Here is a 12,551-nt window from a genome sequence, read left to right as displayed (position 1 = left end):
AATCACCTGGCACACTCTGGGGTAGATTCAGATACATGGGAGTATCTATCCGCGCGTCGTAACGTATCTCAGATACGTTACGCTGCCGTAATTTAGGGCGCAAGTTCCGTATTCAGAAAGAACTTGCGCCCCCTGTGTTATGGCGGCGTAACGTATGTGGTCCGGCGTAAGCCCGCGTAATTCAAATGTGGATGGTGTACGCGTGTTTTATCTAAATATACTGTAACCCCACATATGTGACGTATTTTACAAATGGCGCATGCGCCGTTCGTGAAAAAATCCCAGTGCGCATGCTCGAAATTCCGCCGCAAATCGTCATTGCTTTCGACGTGAACGTAAATTACGTCCGGCCCTATTCGCGAACGACTTACGCAAACAACGTAAAATTTTCAAAACTTGACGCGGGAACGACGTCCATACTTAACATAGGATACGCCTCATATAGCAGGGGTAACTATACGCCGGAAAAAGCCTAACGTAAACGACATAAAAAAATGCGCCGGGCAAACGTACGTTTCTGAATCAGCGTATCTACCTAATTTGCATATTCAACGCGTAAATATACGGAAGCACCACCTAGCCGCCAGCCCAAAATTGCAACTAAGATACGAAGGCGTAAAAGACTTACGCCGGTCGGATCTTAGTCAAATCTATGCGTAACTGATTCTATGAATCAGGCGCATAGATACGACGCCGCACACTCATAGATACGACGGTGTATCTGGAGATACGCCGTCGTATCTCTTACCTGAATCTAGCCCTCTGTGTTTTGATGAGTAAAGCTGCAGGGTCTGCATCCCTTTAGAAGTATTTAACCCTTTGGGAGTACCGCACCAAAACTGAAATTGATATTGCAAAGATGAAGCATAGAAAGACTGTTGCAGACTCCCACTATATAGTGAATATAAAGTAAATATATTTGTTTAAAATAATTAGATATTACAAAAAAAATCTACTTACAAAATCTAATGCCGCGTACACACCATCACTTTATGTGATGAAAAAAAACGACACTTTCTATGAAGTAAAAAATGACGTTTTTGAAACTTCAATTTTCAAAGACGAAGTTGCCTACACACCATCGTTTTCTCACACTTGCAAAGTGAGGTTACGTTCACCACGTTTTACCATTGAAGCTTGCTTCATAAGTAGCTTCTGGGCATGCGTGGATGAAAAAACGTCTTAGAAAACAACGTTTTTTGCTACACACGGTCAATTTCTGTGAAGTAAAAAGTGCACTTTTGAAAAACGACACATAAAATTGAAGCATGCTTCAATTTTTTTTGGTCGTTTTTTACAAGACATAAAACGACGTTTTCCCCCACACACAGTCAATTAAAGTGACGTTTTTAAAAACGTCATTTTTTTTCATCACATAAAGTGATGGTGTGTACGCGGCATTAGGCTACTCATACATATCACAGTGCTCTCTAAACTTGTAGTGGTTTCTGTGGCTGACCAAACTTTTTTCTGATAAAAGTTAATGCCACTGTAAAGCTTTGTTGTGTTTTTTTGTTTGTTTTTCAAATATTTTTTTTTTATACTTACCTGCTCTGTGCAATCCTTCTCTTCTGGGGACCCCTTCTGGCTCCACCTCTTTAGCGACTGCTTACGCAGCAAGCTGCTTTCTTTGGGGGCACGTGCAAGCTCGCTCCCAAGCCCTGCTCTATATGTCCATAAGACACACAGATCATTGGTCGGCCCCGTCCCCACTCCCTTGTCACTGGCTGTGATTGACAGCAGCAGGAACCAATGGCATAAATGCATAGACTACAGTAAGGTAAAAAAAACTTCTGTCTTTAAAACCACTTTAACTTCTTCTACACAATAAAATTGTATCTGAAGGAACCTGATAATAACTAAAGGATTCTTCCACATTGCGTATATGCACACATGTATAGTAGAATTCCAGTATTTCCTTAGCGACTGGTATGGAGAAGCTGGCACAAAACAAAAATCATTTTACAAAGATTTTAACATCTAGCTTTTTTTTTCCTCAATTAAATAAAGAATTGATGGGTTTGAGACCTCCAACTATTTGAAAGAAGCAGTAGGGATTTTAGGAAATGTTAGGCCCCGTACACACGACCGGATCTGTCCGCTGAAACTGGTCCGACGGACCAGTTTCAGCAGACATGTTCGGTCGTGTGTAGGCCCGACCAGACAATTGCCCGGCGGATCGGACAGTTTCCAGCGGACAAAAATTTCTTTGCATGTTAAGAAATCTGTCCGCTGGAAACCTGTCCGTCGGACGTGTTCGGTCGTCTGTACAGACTCACAGGACATGTCCGATCGGCCGCCATCCCTCGCATGCGTCGTACTGATTCGACGCATGCGTGGAAGCTTTGAACTTCCAGGGCCGCCCACGTCGCCACGTCATCGTCGCGGCGACGGCGCGGCCACGTCCCCGCGTATTGTTTATGCGCGGATTTCTGTCTGATGGTGTGTACAACCATCAGACAGAAATCTCCGTGCGGACATGTCCGCTGAAAACGGTCCGGCGGACCGTTTTCAGCGGACTGTCCGTCCGTGTGTACGAGGCCTTATGTGGCTGCACAGCTCGCTTCACTTTGCCAACTTCATAGCCGACACTATCGACCAGCTTGGGTTTTAATAGAGGCCCAGGTATGTTTTCCACTTACAATAGATCTTGTCCTTTGTATTCCCCCGAAACATCGTAAAGCCATACTGTGCCCTACACTCTCCCACTCATTGCATGTGTAGGACGCGTGCTGTAGGAGATGGCCTCTGCGTTCTGCACATATCTCGGTAGCTCCCCTTTTTGGCAAACCCCCGTTTCCACCAGGTGTGCAATCTAATAGGTTTGGCTGGTGGTTGAATTAGGCCTCGTACAGACGGACGGACTGTTCGCTGAAAACGGCCTGCCGGACCGTTTTCAGCGGACATGTCCGCCTGGAGATTTCTGTCTGATGATTGTACACACCATCAGACAGAAATCCGCGCATACACGATACGCGGTGACGAGGCCGCGCCGTCACCGCGACGATGACGCGGCGACGTGCGCGGCCCTGGAAGTTCAATGCTTCCACGCATGCGTCAAAGTGATTCGACGCATGCGAGGGATGGCGGCCGATCGGACATGTACGGTGAGTCTGTACAGATGACCGAACATGTCCGACAGACAGGCTTCCAGCGGACATGTTTCTTAGCATGCTAAGAAACATTTGTCCGCTGCAAAATGGTCGACTGGACAAATGTCCGCTGGAAACCTGTCCGGTCGGCCATACACACGACCGAACATGTCTGCTGAAACTGGTCCGCGGAACAGTTTCAGCAGACATGTTCAGTCGTGTGTACGGGGCCTAAGGGATTGTACTGTATAGGCAACTATTTCGACCACAGAGGCATATGCCCCCCCCCCCCCTCATATTTCTCAAACCTCTACAGAGGTCATTTTTCGGCATGTGAAAAACAACGTTTTTAAAAAATGTCATTTAAAATGATCGTGTGTGGGCTTCACATCATTTTTCAGGTTCTGAAAAACGACAAAAAAAAAAATCAAACATGCTGCATTTTTTAATGATGTTTTAAACAATGTTGTTTTTCGGGTTGTAAAAAAGGATCGTGTGTGGGCTAAAACGACGTTAAAAACCTGCGCATGCTCAGAAGCAAGTTATGAGACAGGAGCGCTCGTTCTGGTAAAACTATCTTTTCATAATGGAGTAAGCACATTCATCACACTGTAACAGACAGAAAAGCGCGAATCGTCTTTTACTAACACAAAATCAGCTAAAGGGTGATGTCATCCGAATGGAACTTCCCCTTCATAGTGCCGTCGTACGTGTTGTACGTCACCGCGCTTTGCTAGAGCATTTTTTTCAAACGACCGTGTGTGGACAACGTTGTTTTAATGATGAAGTTGGAAAAAAAAAAACATTTTTTTTCTACATGCTGAAAAACGTTGTTTTTTACATGCCGAAAAATGATCGTGTGTACGCGGTATAAGGAGTTTGAGCTGTGTTCGAAAACAGGTGCACGCAAGATGCTGCTCTGCGGGGGGGGCGTCTCCATGCTATACAAATTGTTTATCAACTCTACTGCTAGATTATCTTATCAGACGTCCCCGGACGAATCCACCTACTTTCGTCTTCCCTTCTCCTTTTTATACTTTTTCTATTGTTTCCCTGACTCCTGCCAGCCTTGGCATCATGCTCTAATAGCTTTCCTTTTCCTTTCTTATTTAAGTTATCTATGTTTACATTTGGGAGTCTGGAGTCCTTCCCATGGGACCATTATAATTCTTGGTAATAAATAATACTTCACCATATCCCCCAACATCTCAAAATTTGGCGTCCGTGGGAACATTTTCTGCCTCCAGATTTCGATAAACGTTTGTTAGAAACGTAGCCCTCTTTTTCTTAACGCTCCTGGCCGCTCCCGTGGGTCTGTGCAGTTCCCCTGATTACCTCTCCTCCCTCTCTCCTTGCTTCTTTTTCTTTCCTTGTTTCTTCCTATCTGATCTTTCTTATTCTCCCCAAATGTATGTTTGGTTTATAGTCTTCTCATCGATGTTGCTAATTACTACCCTAACTTACTCTACGGATCTTAAATTCCCATTATACATTGTTGTATTGGAGCATTATTTCTAATATACTAACGTCTCCTGAGGCCTAAGTTTATGCTCATGACTTATTGTACCTGTTATATCCCGCAATACTGCTCCTATATTGGTTGTTTTTTTCTATGTATATTCTTACCTTGTGACGCTGTACATATTTTTCTTTTGTCATTGTCTATTGATGTTTTTAAAGACTATAACCAATAAAAAATTTGAACAAAAATAATGCTTTACAAGCTATAACCACTGGATAAGGGCTTTCCTACCTTGTAGGCCTATTTTCAGTGATTACGTTTATAGGTGGCCTTGACCTATTGTACCATATTATGATTCAAGGGGGGATAGCTACCTCCTCGTATTTATGTTGTTCTTGTTCTATACTCAAGCTATAGCGCAAAGCCTGTTATCACTGTTTACTTCTGTTGGTGGCCAGGTACTCACCCATGAACTTAGAGAGGACCTAACCCAATTGCCAAGACATTCTACCATGGGGTAGATCCACAGTCAGCGGCCCATTATTCCGCCGGGCGTAGCGTATCTAAGATACACTACGCCGCCGTAACTTAATTTTTTTTTTCGAATCCTGAAAGAATCCGCGCCGTAAGTTACAGCGGCGTAGTGTATCTTTGGCGGCGTAAGGGTGTGCAATTCAAATCGTTGTGATGGGGGCGTGTTTTATGTAAATAGGTCGTGACAGGACGTAAATTACGTTTTTTTTAACTGCGCATGCGCCGTCCGTGGGGGTATCCCAGTGCGCATGCTCGAAATTAAACCGGAACAAGCCAATGCTTACGACGGTGACGTCATTCTACGCAAATCCCTATTCGCGAACGACTTACGCAAACGACTAAAAAATTCTAATTTCGACGCAGGAACGACGGCCATACTTAACATTGAGTACGCCACCATATAGCAGCTTTAACTATACGCCGGAAAAAACCTGAACGCAAACGACGTAAAAAAATGCGCCGGCCGGACGTACGTTCGTGGATCGCCGTAACTAGCTAATTTGCATACTCGATGCGGAATTCGACGGAAACGCCACCTAGCGGCCGGCGGAAAAATGTGCCTATGATCCGACGGCATTCTAAGGCGTACGCCTGTCGGATCGATCCTAGATGCAGTCGTATCTTGTTTTGTAGATACAAAACAAAGATACGATGCGGGAACTTTAAAATTACGCGGCGTAATTATTTTGTGGATCTGCCCCCATATCTTGTTGTGTTGTCTATACAGAGCATGCAAGGAATGTTCGCTGCTCTGCACATTGATCCCTTTTTTCTTGTTCTTATCAAAAAATTTATAAAAACGATTGAAACAGAAAGAAGCAGTAGGTTCCTGATTGTGGACAGATCAAAAAACGAGGATGTGTCAAATTGCGGACGGGGTGTATAAGAAAGGTTTCCACTGAAAACTTACATCAGAACAAAACACCAACTACAGCCAAAGCCATTGTTGGTAATTATTTTTCCAGTGCTCTGCAAAGCATTGACATTGAATATTTGAATAGCTCTTCAGCAATAAATCACATATTTACTAAACATATGCATCATGGAAACCCTCAAAGCAATTAAAGCGATGAAAGACATTTTAAGTGTTTTGCTTATTCATGGAAACCATTAAAGCCAACTAAACCCTCCTATGCTTTACAGCCAGGGAGGCTGGCATCTTAGCCTCTGTTTAACCACTTCCATACAGGGCACTTACGTACCTTCCCGCCCAAGCCAATTTTCAGCTTTCAGCACTGTCGCATTTTGAATGGCAATTGCGCGGTCGTGCTACACTGTACCCAAACAAAATTGGCGTCCTTTTTTACCCACAAATAGAGCTTTCTTTTGGTGGTATTTGATCACCTCTGCGATTTTTTTTTTTTTGCGCAACAACTAAAAAAAGACCGAAAATTTTGAAAAAAATTACGTTTTTATTTTTTTCTGTAATTTTTTTGTAAATAAGTAAGTTTTCTCTTTCAATTACGGGCACTGATATGGTGGCACTGATGGGCACAGATGAGATGGCACTGATGGACATCGACGAGGTAGTACTGACGGGCACAGATGAGGTGGCACTGATTGGCGGCGCTGGTATGCGGCACTGATGGGCACACATGGGCGGCACTCATGGGCACACATAGGCGGCACTGATGGGCACTCATGGGCGGCACTGATGGGCACTCATGGGCGGCACTGATGGGCACTTATGGGCGGCACTGGGCACTCATAGGTGGCACAGATGGGCACTCATGGGCGGCACAGATGGGCACTGTGGGGTGGCACAGATGGGCACTGTGGGGTGGCACTGATGGGCACTGTGGGGTGGCACTGATGGACACTGTGGGGTGGCACTGATGGACACTGTGGGGCGGCACTGATGGACACTGTGGGGCGGCACTGATTTACTTGTTGCCAGTCAGTGCCCATTTGTGGGCACTGATTGGCATCTTTTTTTTTTTGCATCTTTTTTTTTTTTCCCCCAGACTTATTTTTTTTTTCAGACTTTTTTTGGACTTTTTTTTGCCCCATTTTGTTTTTGTTTTGTCCTTCCCTGGTGGGCATCCCTGGTGGTCCATGTGGCGATCTGAGGGGGGGCTGCACTGATAAACAACTGTCTACTCGCGTCTGTCAGACGCGAGTGAGGAAGAGCCATCAACGGCTCTTCCTGTTTACATCGTGATCAGCCGTGGTTGGACACGGCTGATCACGTGGTAAAGAGTCTCCGCCGGAGGCTCTTTACCGAGATCGGAGATGCAGGGTGTCAGACTGACACCCCCCAACAACGATCGCCGCGATGCGCGCCCCCGGGGGCACGCAGCGGCTCAGAATCCTGAGGACGTCATATGACGTCCAGTCAGGATTCTACAACCACTTTGCCGACGTCAATATGTCATTGGCGGGCGGCAAGTGGTTAATCTGTAACTGCCATGGTGCTGAACATGTGATCAGTTATGACATCAGCCATTTGAAGGTTTCACAGTTCAGTTGAGAGTACAATCAAATATGACAGTTATGATTCACACCATGAGACAAGAAAAAACGCATATATTGAGAGTCCACCCCAAAATGTTGTAAAGACAAAAATGGAGAAATTCCCCCCGGGGGCTTTTAAGCGACATACTGTGTAAGGTATATTAAATTCAAAGACATGGAAATGTATAAAAAAAATATTTACTAGGTTTCTGTATCACAGATAATGCAGATGCAGATAGTTGTAATATTAAATACATTCAGGTTACAGACAGTTTGATACCTATCTCAACAATAATTAAATATTAAATGATACAATGGAATAGTATATAGTGCCATTGATAAAGTAGCTTCCATAAGAATACCCCGACGCGTTTCGACCACAAATTGGTCTTCTTCAGGGGGATTTGTATTCTGGAAAGATGTAAAAAAATTCACACCATGGGGGTTATTTACAAAAGGCAAATTCACTTTGCACTACAAGTGCACTTTGAAATGCAGTCGCTGTAGATCTGAGGGGAACATGCAAGGAAAATAAAAATCAGCAGAGCTTCCCCTCAGATCTACAGCGACTGCACTTTCAGTGCACTTACAATTGCACTTGTAGTGCAAAGTGGATTTGGCTTTTGTAAATAGTTCACACTTGTGCGATGCAGGAAGCAGCGTGGTTCCTGTGCGGGCTTCTGAATCACACCTGAATCACCGGCGGTTCACACTGACATCTGCAAATCGCTGTAGGTGCCAATGTAAAGTTATGGATACCCCCAGATTGGTTTGTGGATCACAGTGCGAACTGTGAAATGGTGCAGGAACCGGATTGCAGAGGTGTGAATACCCATGCAATCCGATTCCAGACCAGCAAAGAGTCCTGCACCCTTTTGGTGCGAATTCACATCACACAGACTTCACATGTTATCACATGTTATCCGCGCAGCAATGCGGTGCGAATTACATGCGATGTCTGTGATCGCACAAGTGTGAACCCAGCCTAATGCCGCATACACACGACCGTTATTCATGTCATGGAAAAAAACTAAGTTTTTCTCTACATGATGCCTCTCATGCCTGCCTTGCATACACATGATCATTGAAAAAAACGCTTGAGCAAAGCGCGGTGACATACAACACGTACGACGGCACTACAAAGGGGAAGTTCCATTCGAACGGCACCACCCTTTGGGCTGCTTTTGCTGATTTCGTGCTACCGCGTGTTTGGGCTTTTCAGTCTTCGTGCTTTTCTGTCTGTTACAGCGTGACGAATGTCCTATCTCCATTACAAACGCTAGTTTTACCAGAACGAGCGCTCCCGTCTCATAACTTGCTTCGGAGCATGCACGTTTTTTTCCCCATGTTAAAGTGTACACACTACCATTTTTCACAACGTGAAATAGAACGATGTGAAAAACTAACAGAAAAAATAGAGCAGGTTCTAAATTTTTAACAGACATTTTTCTCGTTGAGAAAAATGCTCTGGAGCATACACACAAACGTTTTTCACGACCAATTAAAAAAAATGGCATTTTTCTCGTCATGAAAAACGGTCGTGTGTACGCGGCATTACTGTTTTGAAAAACAGTTAAATGGATAGGTTTAGTGGGGTAATGTAGAAAAAATGTATTAAGAGGATAAATTATTGTTGTCTTTGGACACCATTTAGTTTCCAACTGCCATATGTACACTGCAGGTTTAAAAAAAGAGACAGAGCAAAATTTCGGACTGATTGCTATGGGCAACAAGATTTCTAGTTATCTATGGAAATGAATACGTGTCTAATTGGTTCTATGATCAAGTTTAACCACCTTCCATCCCACGTATGTTAAAATAACACCCGCAAGATGGCTCTGCCAATCTGGGTGGCTGTCATATGATGTCCTCGGGCCTCCTGGCCGCTAGGGGGCGTGCCCGCGGCGTCACTCAGGTGCTGATGCGCGTGCCTGGCGGCCGCAATGTCTACCAGGCACCCACGATCGGCAGTTACACAGCCAAGGACGTGGATCTGTGTTTGTAGACACACAGATCCACGTCCTGTCAGGGAGAGGTGACCGATGGTGTGTTCCTTGTACATAGGAACACCGATCGGTCACCTCTCCCAGTCAGTCCCTTCCCCACACAGTTAGAATCACTCCTTAGGACACACATTTAACAACTTGATTGCCCCCCTAGTGTTAACCCCTTCCCTGCCAGTGTCATTTACCCAGTAATCAGTGCATATTTATAACAAAGCTCGCTGTATAAATGTGAATGGTCCCAAAAATATGAGTTCAAAGAATCTCATAACCTTAAATGAGATGATAAAAAAGCTCCCAAGGTCAAACCATTTGTTTGTCAGCTCCTATCAGTCTCTATAAATGAATAGCTCTGTCAAGAGCCAAAATGTATGTGTGATAAAATGTCCATTCACATATTGTTTGTCAGAACAAAAATTGTAGATACAAACTTCTCCAAGCACTACAAGACTGTGTGCTTCAAACTGGTATCTTCCCCCTATAGGTAATGTACTCACCACATATTAGGTGAAAGACAGCATAATAAATCCTGGATCTCTGCTTATTTCCTCACCAACTCTGGATGGATGTCAGCTGTAATGGGATCCTGGTGTGGAATCACTCTTGATACAATTTATCTCTCTGCAGTTGTAAAGAGGTGTTTCCTTGGAACATTGGTGCAGCACAACGGTCATGCAGGGAGAAAAGGGAGACTAGATAGTGTAAAACCCTTTTATTGTTAGTAATAAACCCCTGCTGCCCACATATGCTTACACGCTTTAAAATCATAAAAGGCTTGTCACTCAAAACTAGGTATCAGCTCACACAGGGAGGATGTTCACAAATCTCTATCCCCTGTTTTGTAAGTCCCGGGTGAATACCAGCATCAGTGCAAGAAAGCTTGTCGTGTGGACACGCCCTGACGCGTTTCGTGATTGGAGAAGACGTGAGCCAATCACGAAACGCGTCAGGGCGTGTCCACACGACAAGCTTTCTTGCACTGATGCTGGTATTCACCCGGGACTTACAAAACAGGGGATAGAGATTTGTGAACATCCTCCCTGTGTGAGCTGATACCTAGTTTTGAGTGACAAGCCTTTTATGATTTTAAAGCGTGTAAGCATATGTGGGCAGCAGGGGTTTATTACTAACAATAAAAGGGTTTTACACTATCTAGTCTCCCTTTTCTCCCTGCATGACCGTTGTGCTGCACCAATGTTCCAAGGAAACACCTCTTTACAACTGCAGAGAGATAAATTGTATCAAGAGTGATTCCACACCAGGATCCCATTACAGCTGACATCCATCCAGAGTTGGTGAGGAAATAAGCAGAGATCCAGGATTTATTATGCTGTCTTTCACCTAATATGTGGTGAGTACATTACCTATAGGGGGAAGATACCAGTTTGAAGCACACAGTCTTGTAGTGCTTGGAGAAGTTTGTATCTACAATTTTTGTTCTGACAAACAATATGTGAATGGACATTTTATCACACATACATTTTGGCTCTTGACAGAGCTATTCATTTATAGAGACTGATAGGAGCTGACAAACAAATGGTTTGACCTTGGGAGCTTTTTTATCATCTCATTTAAGGTTATGAGATTCTTTGAACTCATAAGTCACGCCAAGTGACTTGAAAGCGCTGTTAATGTTTTATTAAGTTTTTACCTCTGATAACACATATTTTTTTAGTAATTGTTGATTTTATAATAGCCGCTATATACCTTGTAAATATTGTGACATTTTTTGATTATACCATTGAGCGCTGGGATTAGAGTAATTTTAGGATTATATCTGATATTTTTATATTGGTCCCAAAAATATGTCAAGAGTGTCCGATATGTCCGTCGCAATGTCGCAGTCACAATAAAAATCACAGATCGCCGCCATTACTAGTAAAAAAAATGACATAAATCTATCCCCTATTTTGTAGACTCTATGGGCCAGATTCACAGACATTTGCCCTGGCGCAGCGTATCAGAGATACGCTACGCCGCCGTATCTTACCTGGCGGAATTTCGAATCCAGAACGTTTTTGCACCATAAGTTACGGCGGCGTAGTGTATTTCTCGGCGTGTATTTCAAATTGGGCGGGTAGGGGGCGTGATTCATTTAAATGAAGCGCGTCCCCGCGCCGATTGAAATGCGCATGCTCCGTTTCGAAATTTCCCGCCGTGCTTTGCGCGAAATGACGTCGCACCGACGTCATTTTTTGAACGTAGACGTGAGTTACGTCCTTTCCTATTCATGGACGACTTACGCAAAAAAATTTGACGCAGGAACGACGGCCATACTTTAACATGGCAAGTCTATCTATACGCCACGAAATAGCAGCTTTAACTATACGCCGGGAAAAGCCGACTAGCGACGACGTAAGAGAATGCGGCGGCCGCGCGTACCTTCGTGGATCGACGGAAAAAGCTAATTAGCATACCCGACGCGGAAAACGACGCAAACTCCACCCAGCGGGCGCTAAAGTATTGCACCTACGATCCGAAGGCGTACGAAGCCTGTCGGATCGAAGCCAGAAGCCGTCGTATCTTGGTTTGAGGATTCAAACTAAAGATACGACGCGGCAAATTTGAAAGTACGCCGGTGTATCAGTAGATACGCCGGCGTACTCTCACTGTGAATCTGGCCCTATAACTTTTGCACAAACCAATCACTATACGCTTATTGCGTTTTTTTTTTTTTTTACCAAAAATATGTAGAAGAATATATATTGGCATAAAAAATTATTATTATTTTTTTAAATTGTGATTTTTATTATAGCAAAAAGTAAAAAATATTGTTTTTTTCAAAATTGTCGCTCTTCTTTTGTTTATAGCGCAAAAAAATATAAACCGCAGAGGTGATCAAATACCAGCAAAATAAAAAAAACATAAAAATTCATTTGGGTACAGTTTTGCATAACTGTGCAATTGTGATTCAAACTGTGACAGCTCTGAAAACTGAAAAATTGGTCTTTGCAGAAAGGGGGTGAAAATGCCCTGTATTGAAGTGGTTAAAAATGACTCGAGAAT

The 12,551-nt window shown here is 43.8% G+C and overlaps 1 protein-coding gene across 1 annotated transcript in view; it reads right to left on the bottom strand.

Annotated features, from left to right (window-relative positions):
• The window catches only part of OTOP1 (otopetrin 1), a 69,443-nt gene that overhangs the window by 21,359 nt on the left and 35,533 nt on the right, over window positions 1-12,551 (bottom strand). The gene's annotated exons all lie outside the window — the stretch shown is intronic.

This window comes from Rana temporaria, chromosome 1, assembly GCF_905171775.1.
Source record: "Rana temporaria chromosome 1, aRanTem1.1, whole genome shotgun sequence".
Classification (NCBI taxonomy): domain Eukaryota; kingdom Metazoa; phylum Chordata; class Amphibia; order Anura; family Ranidae; genus Rana; species Rana temporaria.
The sequence above is the reverse complement of the archived record's forward strand: the minus strand, read 5'-3'. Positions and strand labels throughout refer to the sequence as shown.